Raw genomic sequence first — 13,367 nt, 5'->3', positions numbered from 1 at the left:
ACCTAACCCAATCCTTTCCAAAAGAAAGTTCCCGCGCGGTAGTCCCTCGTTTCCTCACCATTTCCATTTTGTTGAAAATCACCACACCAACCAGCCCGTTCATTTCGCACCCTTTTCTGCAAAAGACCAATTATTCAGTATTACACCATTACTCTCTACTTCCTTTCTCCTCCAATTTCTCTCTTTGAATCTTCCAATTTCTCTCCTTGACTCAAACCCAAAATCATGGCTACGACCACGACAACTAGCACCAGCACTGGCGGCATTGCGAACAGTCTCAACACACCGGCGAGAGCCGATGAAGACGGCGGTGGATCCGAGAGCTTCTCTGAGGATGATCGAGACGACGACGTTTCCGTCGATTGTGGAACGATTGGCTCAAGCTACGACGAAGAGTATATCCAAGTCTACAGAGAAAGAATACACGTAGGAGGGTCATTTTTTCAACCAGACAACTCGGAATCTGGCAGTGGCCGTTGGGAATGGAATGGAATGCTACTTGACATTTCATCACTATTCCCAGCCACCAAGTCTGAGACTGATAGTAGTTCACTATTCTCTCGTCCCAATTCCAATTCCATAATGGCAATCTTCCCACCACACAGGTGAAGCACCAATTTCGAAAATGATGAAATAATTATAGCTCAAAATCCTTCCATTTCATCATGCTTCCCAGCTTACTTTTCGAACACTGCCAGTTCGGTATCTAATGAAACATATTTGGATTATTCGGCGATTCAGCACGCGATTTCTCGGCTCCAGGATGAGCTTCGACTTGTTTTGATTCGGAATACTGTTCCTCTTGACGCTGAGAGATTCTACGGCTCGATCCGCCGGAGGAGCCTTTCGTTTCCAGTCAACGATGCCCAAATTATCGCCGGAGAAGATGATGATGAGGATGATGATGAAGACAGCGGTGAATTTGAGAGCTTTTCGGAGGATGATCGGAGCTCAAGGTCAGGGCCGGCCCAAGATAATTTGAGGCTTAAGGCAAAAATTATAAAGGGGCCTTTTACATTTAAATATCACTTAAATAATCTAGTTTTTTAGTTTATTTTTTATTATATTTTTTTATTTCAAATTTATTAGTAATTCATACTTATTATTAATATAGATAATTCACACAAAGTGAGCTAATGATACTTACTATATAAGTTTTACAAACTAGCATATCACCAATTTTAAAAAAATACATATTTATTCAAACATTCATTTATTATACTGTTTAAGTGACACCAATCATATTAGTGTCACATCAATTTGTAAGATTTTTGTCGCAAAATTTCTATTATTTTTAGCATTTTTCATTCACTTAATGGAGATTAGGTTGCATTTCTATTAATTCTTTTTTTTTTTTTTTTTGTGTGGAGAAAATGCTAAACTTACTATTAATTTTATTGCAAAAAGCTTACAAATTGATGTGGTAATGAGGTGACATTTCAACAAAAGAATAAATGAGTATTGAATTATTTCATGTGATTGGTGAATGTAAATTTATAGGACTTTATAATAAAACTTGTAACATACTAGCATTACTCTAATATCTTAGACATTTAAAAAAAATGTACACTTAACTCATATTTTTTTAATTGAAAAAAAAAAAAATTACTGCCCCCATATTTGGGGGCCTTTCCATGTTAGGGGGCCTTAGGCCATGGCCTAAATGGCCTAGGCCTAGGGCCGGCCCTGCTCAAGGTTTCACAAGCGTGGTCCGAGCTTGGACGACAACGCTTCGGTCGATTTGATCGATCCCAAAGCTGTGGATGAGCTCAGAGAAATCGCGACTAGAATGATTAGGTTTGGCTTTAAGAAAGAGTGTATTCAAGTCTATAGTACTGTTCGTCGCGACGCTTTGGATGAGTGTCTTGTGATCTTAGGGATCGAGAAGTTAAGCATTGAAGAGGTTCAGAAAATCGAGTGGAATTCACTGGATGAGAAGATGAAGAAATGGATTCAAGCTATGAAGATTGTCGTTAGGTTGATTCTCAGCGTTGAGAAGAGTCTCTGTGGTTAGATTTTCTGGGTCTACGATGAAACCAAGGAGATTTGCTTCAACGAAACTGTGAAAGGTTGCGTGATGCAATTGTTGAATTTTGGCAAAGCTGTTGCGATCGGGAGAAGATCCTCTGAGAAGCTCTTTAGAATACTCAACATGTATGATGTGATGGCTGAGGCGATGGCGAGTTTGGAGGTGTTGGTTACTGATGATGTCGTGATATATGAGGTGAGAGATGTGCTCTCCGGGCTTGGTGAGGCGGCTTGTGGGACATTTATTGAGTTAGAGTACGCGGTTCTGAGTGAGACCTCGAAAAAGCCTATGCAGAGTGGTGAGATTCACCCACTGACACGGTACGTGACGAATTATGTGAAATTGATTTTGGATTATAGTGAAACTCAGAACTTGTTGTTGGAAATTCGTGAAGATGAGCGTGGTCCGAGCTTGGACGACAACGCTTTGGTCGATTTGATCAATCCCAAAGCTGTGGATCAGTTCAGAGAAATCGCGACTACAATGATTAGGTCTGGCTTTAAGAAAGAGTGTATTCAAGTCTATAGTACTGTTCGTCACGACACTTTAGATGAGTGTCTCGTGATCTTAGGGATTGAGAAGTTGAGCATTGAAGAGGTTTAGAAAATCGAGTGGAATTCACTAGATGAGAAGATGAAGCAATGGATTCAAGCTGTGAAGATTGTCATTTGGTTGATTCTCAGCGGTGAGAAGAGTCTCTGTGATCAGATTTTTTGTGGCGCCGATGAAACCAAGGAGATTTGCTTCAACGAAACTGTGAAAGGTTGCGTGATGCAGTTGTTGAATTTTGGCAAAGCTGTTGCCATCGGGAGAAGATCCCCTAAGAAGCTCTTTAGAATACTCGACATGTATGATGTGATGGCTGAGGCGACGACGAGATTGGAGGTATTGGTTACCGATGATGTTGTGATCAATGAGGCGAGAGATGTGCTCTCCGGGCTTGGTGAGGCGGCTTGTGGGACATTTGTTGAGTTTGAGAACACGGTGTAGAGTGAGTCCTTGAAGGAGCCTATGCAAAGTGGTGAGATTCACCCACTGACACGGTACGTGATGGATTATGTGAAATTGATTGTGGAGTATAGTGATACTCTAAACTTCTTGTTGGAGATTCGTGAATATGATGACCAATTAGAGACTTTACGAAATGGTGATAGTGATAGCTTGAAATTGACTCTGGTAGCTAGGCGGTTATTGGTGTTAATAACCTCTTTACATTCCAATCTTGAGGAGAAATCAAAGCTCTGAGGATGGTGCACTGCAGTATATTTTTCTGATGAATAATATTCTGTATGTAGTGCAGAAGGTGAAAGATTCGGATCTTGGTGGGCTATTTGGTAATAATTGGGTTCGTGAGCCACGTGGACAGATGAGAATATATGCTTGGAATTATTTTTGGGCTTCATGGACCAAGGTATCGCATTGTTTGAAGGATGACGAGATTGGTGGGAGCTCGAGTAATGCCTCCAGGGTGGCTTTTAAGGAGAAAATTAAGAATTTCAATACATATTTCGAGGAAATCTATAGGGTTCAAACTGCTTGGAAGGTACCCGATGCTAAACTGCGGAAAGAGCTTAGGATATTTATATCAAAAAAGGTGATCCCAGATTACCGCTCATTTATGGGAAGGTTTGGGAATCAAGTATAGAATGGAAGGCACGCTGGGAATTACATGAAGTACACAGCGGATGATTTAGAGAATTATTTGTTGGATTTGTTTGAGGGATCACCGCGAGTACTGCATGAGGAGAAAAAGTACATAGGATAAAGGTGAACTCTTGCATCTGGTAAGAGTCCAGCTCTCATGAAGGGTACTAGGTGGAGAATGAGTGTGATTGATTGTATGATATTTATTTTAGTAGTTTTTGATGTTAAAGATATGGGTTTTTATGAATGTTAATTACTTAATTGTCGTCCATGCTATATACTGTAATAATTTATTGTGCATGTACATGTGCTATATTTTCTCCCAAAAAAAAAAAAAATGTACATGTGCTATAGATTTTAGTTTTTGTATGTGAATCCCCATTGCTCTCAAGTAACTTTGTGTCTATACTTTATTGGGCGTCCTATGGGCTTCTTGACTGTATACTTGCTGTTTTGGCATGTTTGTATTTTTATATCAATTTTGGTATTGCAATTCTATTGTTGAGTGTGTGCTAGTTCAAGAAAACTAGTCATTATTGTGTAAAATGGGATTTCACAAAAATTTAGTACCGTAGAATGTAGATTACCTCTTCTTCTTCAGTGTAATTGAATGGGAAATCTGACGTATGGTTGGAGCCAGGTGATAATAATCAAAATGCACAATAGTTTCTTATTATTTCCAGAAATATGACATATTTGAACATTGATACTAACTAGTAAGCTGTCCGTGCGATGCACGAAAAATGTTGTAATGTTTTATAGCATATTTATTATAAAATTTTGTTAGTAATGAGTTCATCATAAAAAGTAACAATTATAAATTGTACACATATATCTATTATAATTATTTTGTTCAAGTAATAAGTAATAATTAAACAACTTTGGAGTAATATTGTATAATAAAAGTTAATAAAATCATATTAATTCATTCTATATTATTGATTTTTATTATGTGATGTAATAAAAAGCTTCATTACAAAATCTTTTTTTTTTCTTCAATGCTTTGTGTGAGGACCCGAGGACCTAAGAACCCGAAGACCCGAAGAAAGGAAGGCCAACATTTAGTGTGCAAGATGAGGTCTCTCCGGGTGTGCCCGAAGATGAGGTGGCGTGGACGATAACTACATAAGGGACATGTTACAAATATCCGGATGTGGTAGGCTGATTTGGAAGGTTGCATTAAATGCTCGGCAACAACCATTCTGGCCGCATTAATTAGCAAGCATCACCTCTATCCGTCGCATTAATGTGGACATGACCTGAACAGTGCGGAACGCAAAAGTAGGATCTTGCTCCATTGCCGACGGACAAGTGTCATGGGAAAAGGACCGCAGATTGCAAGGTGTAGGGCTACGATGAAAGGAGAAAATAATATAAATAGGAATCAAGAGACTACGAAGGGGAGACTTTTTGTTGTTGAACCCTCTCTACAAAATGTATTGTACAAGGATCTTGAATAAATAAAGCAGGAGACTGTTATATATATTTTTGGGTCCTTACACTTTGTTATTGCGGTATGGTGACGCTTGTTATCATCATCAGTTTCTCCATTTTCAACATTTCAGCTTTCGTCACTTTTTCCTTTTGTTGCATCATATGTGTTAATCACTAATGAATTGGTACTGGAAGATTCTTGATTGGATCTTACAAAATTTGGACTTTGTCGCTAAAATTTTTTGTAGGTATATATATTTATATTAAATTTCAATGATGTGACAGTTTTTTGTAAATGTTTTTATTTTTTATTTTTGTTAATTTTGGAATAGTGCAGCAAAAATAATTAATATAGTATATTAGATTGTGTATATATTTTTTTTCTTCCATACCTCTTTGTCATTTGAAGGTGCATCAAAAATCTTAGCAACTATATGATTTTCAAAACCATCATTTAAATTGAATTCATTTAAATGAAGTAGGAAAATTCATTTTTTTCCAAATTTTTTTTTTCAAATCAAATCACGTGGGATTCCTTCTCCAAAATCAATAGTTTTACAATAATTTAAATAAGTTTTACCTTAGTTTATTTTTCAATAAGATCTCGTGTAGATTTATTTAAGATTTTCTCGGCATCTTGATCAAATATCACAAAATTCATTTTGTCAATTTCATAAAAAATTTCAATTTGAATCCTGTATCTGAAGTAGTTTGCAATTGTGTGTGTGTGCGTGCGTGCGTGTGTGTGTGTATAGTAGTTATAGTGAGATAAATATATTATAAATATTTAGAGAGTATGTAGTTAATGTGAGTGCCTCTAACTTTGGAATAGAAAGATCTATTTTTGTTTCACATTTTGCACACCAAAGTGATCCCGCTTGAGGTTTGACATTAATTTCACAAAATTGTACAAAATGTAATACCAACCCATTGTTGTATTAATGTTACTTATGTTGGGTTTTGTGGAGCCTAGTTGTGTTTGATCCGGTTGATGACCCGAATAATGTTGCGTGGTTTTTAATGGGACATTTTCTGAGACTTAGTCCATGGAGCGGAGGCTTGGGCAGTACAGTTTTCTATGCGTAGGATATAGAAAACGCAGCTTTGGTGATTAGGGTTTTGTTGTTGTTGTTTTTGAGAGAGAGAGAAATTGTACGGCTACACTTTGTATTTTTTTCCTGATAATAGTGAAATCCTTGCAACTCCGTGGACGTAGGAAAATTGCCGAACCACGTAAATATTGTCTTGCGCGTGTGATTGTTTTTCTTTGGCGTGTGTTTTCTCTAATTTTTTTTATTCTCACAGGTTGGGAATTTCGAGTTAATTCCCTACAACTTATTATTACAATAGCCTAGCAGTTCACATCTTGCAATGAACTTTGAAATTAAAATGTATTATTTTTTTAATGTAAATAATATGATGTGTTATTATTTTTTTACATATATGATGAGTATAATTTGAAATGATTAACAAACCTGTTTCGTAGGATCTCATTCAATGCATTTTGTCTTTACTATTGTCTTCATATTATTTAAAGATAAATCCTCCTATAAATTTTTTTTTGCATGTATTTTTGGTATTTCTTGTATAGGATCATGTTTTTTACCATTCCTATCATTGAATTTTTTTTTAAAGAAAATATTAAGTTAATGGCATTTTGTGAGATAGTATATGCTATTTATTAGACTCTTTGTTATTATAAATTTTAAAAATATGCACTTGTTAATTATTTGAACAACCTCAGAAATCTTAAGATTTATATATATTTTTGTTGCACTGGTTGATGACAGAGAATTTTTCTATATTAATTGCATAGAACATTATTAATAGACAAAAGTATATTGAACTGAAATTGGGGGAAAATGGAGATATGATGTCATGAGAATGAGAATGAGATTTTCTAGAAGTATCATCTATACGTGGGGGAGGAAGAAGAGAGTTTGTAAGAGGGTAATAGTTTTTGCTTTGATTTACACGTGGGAATGGTCAAACTTTGGTCACAATGTGTAAGGTAATAACTGTGTTTGAGTTTTTCATAAGATTTGGTCTACTTTTAAAATGTATTCCATTTTGTAGTGAATAACTTTTGGTCTAATTGGTCTTTTTTTTTTTAGAGAGTTTCAACCTATGGCATCCACTCCTAATGATACTCTTTATCATCTGGTCTAATTGGTCTAATTGTCAAGAACAACTCATATTTGATATAATAGTAAAAAGAAGTTGCTATGATCTATTGGGTAACTATAAAAATACTTAATGAAAGAAGTAAAAAAATGCTAAATTTATATAATAGTAAAAATAAGTTACTATAATCTATTGGGTAAAAAACAGTAAAAAATAAAAAAAACTTAATGAAAATAGGTAAAAAATGCTAAATGCAACATTAAAATGCCACATGGCAGGATTTCATGCACTCTCACATGAAGCCTCTCCAAACGATGCTGTACGATTTTTTAAAGATTAAATTGTATACGTGCTTGAATTTTAGATAGACACTTTTCCTATATGGTAGCACCTCCTTAATTATAGGAATTGATTTTCTCTCAGCTTCTGCTATTATATATAATATATGATCACTAGTATTATGTCTGTGCAATGCACGGCTTAATCAAGAATCATGTGTAAATTGATGAAAAAAAAAATTATTTTAAGTAAAATTAAATATATAATAAAAATTCAGTAATCTTTTACTCTATTTTTTAAACGAAGTACCCTTTTACTTTAAGTTATATAATGAATGAATATTGTGTAAGATTAAGGTTTTATTAATAAATAAAAAAAATCATATATAAGTCCAAAATTAATTGAATGGAATATGGTAGATAACTATGCAACCAATATAAAAGGAGATGCCTAAAAAAATTATAAAGGGAGTTTGCATAATTAAAGCCCATATTTAAATGAAAAACCTTGAATTCAATAATTTTAAAAAAAGATTCAAAGTATATTTAAGTGATAACCTCAATGTAATAGTTAAGAATTATGAACAACCCAAATTATTAAACATTAAAAAATAAAAGTAGATAAACTTACATAAGAATTGAATTTTTGTCTTAAATGTTTAAATATAAACTTCAAGAAATTTTTTTGAGAAAAACTCAATACCAAGAGTATTGTTTGATTGAGTGTTTCGAAATCTCAAGGAAACTCCCTGAAAAAAAAAAATAAAAAAACAAAATAAAAGTGGGAGTTTACTTTTTGAAGCGTTGATAGATACTTGGACGTTCAAAATATTAATAAAAAAAATCATGAATCTGGCCTTATTATTTATAGTGACCTGAAAATCTAAAGATGTGAATAAAACTATTATCCCAAATCATTCCTATATTTATCCAACAAACAAAATTTCAACCACAGTAAACTTAAACAAAAAAAAAAGTTGATAAGAAGTTATTTCTATTTAAAACAATAAATTTAAGTTGTGAAGAAGTTGATATAAAAATCAAGTTGTTAATGTTAATTACAATTATTTTTTTCTGATATACCATAAAAATCAAGTTGTTAACATTATTAGCTTTTTTTTGTTATCCAAAAATTTGATATTTTGATATTTATCCCCCCCCCCCCCAAAAAAAAGCAAAATATATTTGAAAAAAAAAAAGTAAATAATAAATTTATTATCAATTCTTCCCATGTGTATATCCTCCCAATGATTTTTTTTTTATTCATGGGATTAGCTATACTTCTACGTATACAACTACACATTTCAATATTTTATGCTTTGGATTTTTTTTCTTTCTATCCTATTATTTTAGGTTTTGTTGATAATATTTAGATAGACACAGTTGTAGGTTGTAGTTGCATGGCACCGACTAACTAAATTTACATCTCAAAGAAAAAAACCAAATAAATATGTGTAGTGTATTAATTAAACAATAAGAAAGTTGCTACTTTTTTTTCCCAATACACTACACTAAAAAAATAAGAATTAGAGGGATTGGATGAAGAATTTGGATTATAATAAACTACACATAAAAAAATAAGGATTAGATGGATTAAATGAAGAATTTGGATTGTAATCAAATTAAGATTTTTATCAACTTAGAAATAATAGGAGAAGAAAAATATTAAAATCTAAAAAAAAAAATTTGCAATTTGGTAAACCCACTTGGCATAACCACGACTTCTAAGCCCATTTTTTATTATATAGTATATGATATTGATTAACAATTTATTGAATATGATATTAAATCAGTGCTGAAGCAAGAATGCTAGAATAAGAGTTGGATGATTTGTGAATTGTGTAAGGTAGCACTGACAAGATGTGAGGGAGTAGATTAGGAGGGTTTTGTCACGTGCAACAAAAGTGAATGATTGCATCGATATGGAAGTTATCTAACACAAGTTAAGGGCTCTCCTTGAATGAAAGAGAAATGTCAGGGACACACACATTTGAACAATTTTGGCCACAACTTGCCACATGGCGAGTTGTGATTGGTTTGAGTGTGTTAATGGGTCATGTGGGGACACACTCTAACTAATCATAACTCGTCATGTGGCGAGTTTTGGTACAAAATTGTGCAAAAGTGTGTGTCCCTAACATTTCTCTCAATGAAAGAAAGGCCATTAGGTTAAGTTTGAGGGTAAATGTATCCATCTTATTCAAGTATTATAAATTTCCAACAGAAACAGATACAAAGGTTTGTCCATCTGTCTAAAATTTTCAAAGTTGCTGCACAACACCAAGTGCTTATGTTAAAACTTTTTACTAGTCACCTCAGATGCAGAATCAGTCTTGGATTTTGTGGAAGGATAATTTATCTTAAATTTTTGCACTTCTTAAGGCATACTTAGTAAGCTTATTTAAGGCTCAAAAGTACTAATAAGAGGAGCATGAAGCCCTTTTGCATGTTGAGAAGATTTCTCAAGGGGTGTTGATGAATAAGGAAGCTCACAGGACTAACTACATAATTTTATGTGGGTGTGCAGTGTGCCACTACGATTACGTCAATAGGAGATGATTTTTTAGGGATATGGTAATAGAAATTTTAATCTTGTCAGAATTGGACTTCATCTGCAACAAGAAGTTTTTGGAAGGGTTTATGTTTGGGGCTGCATGTGTCGGTCCCAAACGTGGATGGCATTCTCGTTAGAGTGGTGATCACAGGCATTAAGTCCCGTTTGGTTGGGGTGAAAATAGGGAGGATGGAAAAGAATAAGAGGAAAATAAGATGGAAAATTGAATTTTCTCTTATTTGATTCAGGAGAGAAAACAAGAGAGAATGAAAATGGTGTGGAAAATAATCTCTCTAGGCCCACATAATTTTGTCCTTCCAATTTGAGAGGAAAACTAAGAAGAAAAGATTATGTGGGTAATAAATTACACAAATATCCTCACCTTTATTGCACTTATCTACCCTTCACTTTCTCATCTCTTTATACAATAGTCAATTCATATAAAGTACATTTTTATTCTCCCACTTTTCTCTCTAACCAAACAAAAGAGTTTTCCACCCTCTCACTTTTCTATCCCTCCAACCAAACACACATGTGGGAAAACAAAAAAATTTTCTATCCTTCCAAACTTGTGTCCAAACTTGTATTTATAGGCAATTATGCATCCCTTGGGAATGGCTTATCTTTTAGTGAACAAATATGTCTTAGAATTATGACCTTACCCAAAAGCTACATCTCTTTACCGGAACAATACCACACCTATGAAGCAACTCAATCTACCTAGTGGGTGTCATTACATGCATGAGGATGCACCGTATTATGTTTTGATCACCCATCATGTCCGTACATCGACATGTACCATTGGGTTGCCTTTGAATTTGTTGATCGAGATCAAACTGGCTTTTGAAGTTGCTTTCTGTGGCATTTGGATGACACTGGTGATTATGAAAAGGTGGTATTAATTGGTTGCTTCTATCTTGAAGAAGTGATTCTATGTTCTGATCCAGAATATTTGAGATGATTCATGATAGATTTGATGTCGGGCAGTATTTTCAGAAAACTCAACAAAATAAGTATTAGGAGATAACTTCATTCTAATGGAATCCACTTGTTAAATATTCTCATCTGTCCATAAGAGAAATCATTAGAAGTAACAAACATACATAGTTTCATAAACTAGTTTGTAGATGGGAAATTTAGTCAAAGGGGGAAAATGAAGGTAGTCAATACTAGTTGCATGGAGAACACAGCAGTTAGTGAGGAGAACAAGTAATCAATATTTCCCACCTCAACTTGATCTAATTTCCTATTTTTTTCGACCTATAATTACAGAAGAAAAAAATAACTAAATGTGCAGACCTGCTCCTCTTTGTAGTGTGAGTAGTGAGGTGTATTTTTCTTGAGTTTGTGTGTGGGGTGTGTGGGTGTGTGTGTTTCACCTCTACTTACATAAGAAACAAAAAATCTAAATATGCAAAACTGCTCCTGCTTAGTGGTGCAAGTAGTGAGCTATGTGTGTGTGTGTGTGTGTGTGTGTGTGTTCTCCAATCTCCTCTAGCTCAAAAAGAATCTTGTCTTGTAAGATCATTGTGAAGAGTGTGGTTGTTTGTTTATGGGAATGGCTTGAGTCACTGTGAGATATTCAACTGTGCTAACAAAGTGGTTTGGGTTCTGAATGAATTGTACTTGCTCTGCTATTTAAATTATGAAACCTCTCAGGTGTAACAGCAGAAGCTGCTCCAAACACATTTTAGCAGTGGATTGTATATATCAACCTTTTGATCTGATCTACTAGCTATGACCTTTTTGCTAGTTTGTGCGGGAAATTTTCAAAAAATATGTGGGATTGTTGTCGTTTACTAGTTATTCATGGATTCTTATTGTTATGTTTTAGTATGCAGTATCAGTTGAAGGATGTTACTGTAGGACTCAGCCACATTTCCACCTTTGGTTGCGGTTTAAATGCCTATTATGTTTCAGTTATTTAGAGGTAGCTTTGCGAATGTAGTTCCACAACTTGCAAGTAATGCCTTTGTTTTTTGGGTAGATCTTAATTTGGTAATCACCTAGTGGGAGATGGAAGAGTTTTTTCCTGTAACCACTTCCCACCTGACATTGTTCCCGGGTGATTGGAGCAAATAACCCCACATGCTTTTAGACGAGTGTTACACAAAAAGTGCCATATCTGGTCCTGAAACTCAAGGATCTTATCTGAGGGATTGGACTTCAATGCCAGTAATTGTAACTTCGGTATCTTATCTATTCATTCAGCATCGGTCAATACAAGTTACATGGAGAGCAGAGCATTTGGTGAGGAGAACAAGTGATCAATATTTCCCACCTCAACTTGATCTAGTTTCCTATTCTTTTCCACCTCTAATTACAGAAGATATAAAAACTACTAAATGTGAAGACCTGCTCCTACTTTGTAGCATGAGAAGTGAGGTGTAATATTCTTCTTGAGTTTGTGTATGCGTTTCACCTCTACTTACCTAAGAACTGCTCCTGCTTGGTGGTGCAAGTAGTGAGCTATATGTGTGTGTTTTTTCTCCAATCTCCTCTAGCTCAAAAAGAATCTCATCTTGTAAGATCATTGTGTATCTCATGGATCTTATATGAGGGATTGGACTTAAATGACAATAATTGTAACTTATTTCGGTATCTTATGATCTTATCTATACATTTTTCTTTATTAGCCATTAGCTATATGGTAGCCTCCTTATTGCATTTAGTTTTCCATCTATCAATTCTACTTGACACAAAACTTATGATGTGCTTTTAGTATAATAAACAAAAAAAGTTACAAAATAATGGATACAACAAAAACAATACAATGATGCATATTATATTTGAAAAGTTACACGACTTACTTTTACCACCAAAAAAAAGAAAAGAAAGAAGAGGTTAAATGACTTACATCATGTGCAAATGCATCCATACTAGCAGGGCTTCCCTTACAAATAATGGCCAAAAATTTAAATGAAGCGCATACACCATAAAAAACACTAAGAAAGACCACAGAAATTTCTATCTCAATTTTTTACTAAGTGTGCGTTTGGGAAGCGCGTTTTGCGCCCGTGAACAGTGCACATCGTGCACTATTCATGGACCCACAGATTTCATTTTTTAACAATTTTTTCATTAAAAATTGGTCCCACGATACTATTCACATATTAAAAAAGTATTTTGTTACAGTATTTTTCAGTTTTCAGTTTCAATTACATCCAAACAGACCCTAATATGTGCCCAACCCAATCCCATTAAAAAAAATATAATAATAATAAATAAAAAATCATTTTAATACACACTGTATAAGAAAGTTGTTGGGCGTTACTTCCTTATTTCCTTCCTAGAAGGTCACACT

The 13,367-nt window shown here is 34.4% G+C and overlaps 1 pseudogene; it reads left to right on the top strand.

The window, feature by feature from the left end:
• Positions 1 to 225: 225 nt before the first annotated feature.
• On the top strand, positions 226 to 3,794 carry LOC142633060 (exocyst complex component EXO70B1-like; annotated as a pseudogene).
• Positions 3,795 to 13,367: the final 9,573 nt, after the last annotated feature.

Source organism: Castanea sativa, chromosome 4 (assembly GCF_040712315.1).
Source record: "Castanea sativa cultivar Marrone di Chiusa Pesio chromosome 4, ASM4071231v1".
In the NCBI taxonomy this organism is placed as follows: domain Eukaryota; kingdom Viridiplantae; phylum Streptophyta; class Magnoliopsida; order Fagales; family Fagaceae; genus Castanea; species Castanea sativa.
Note: the sequence above shows the minus strand (reverse complement) of the source record. Positions and strands in the feature narration are given on the sequence as shown.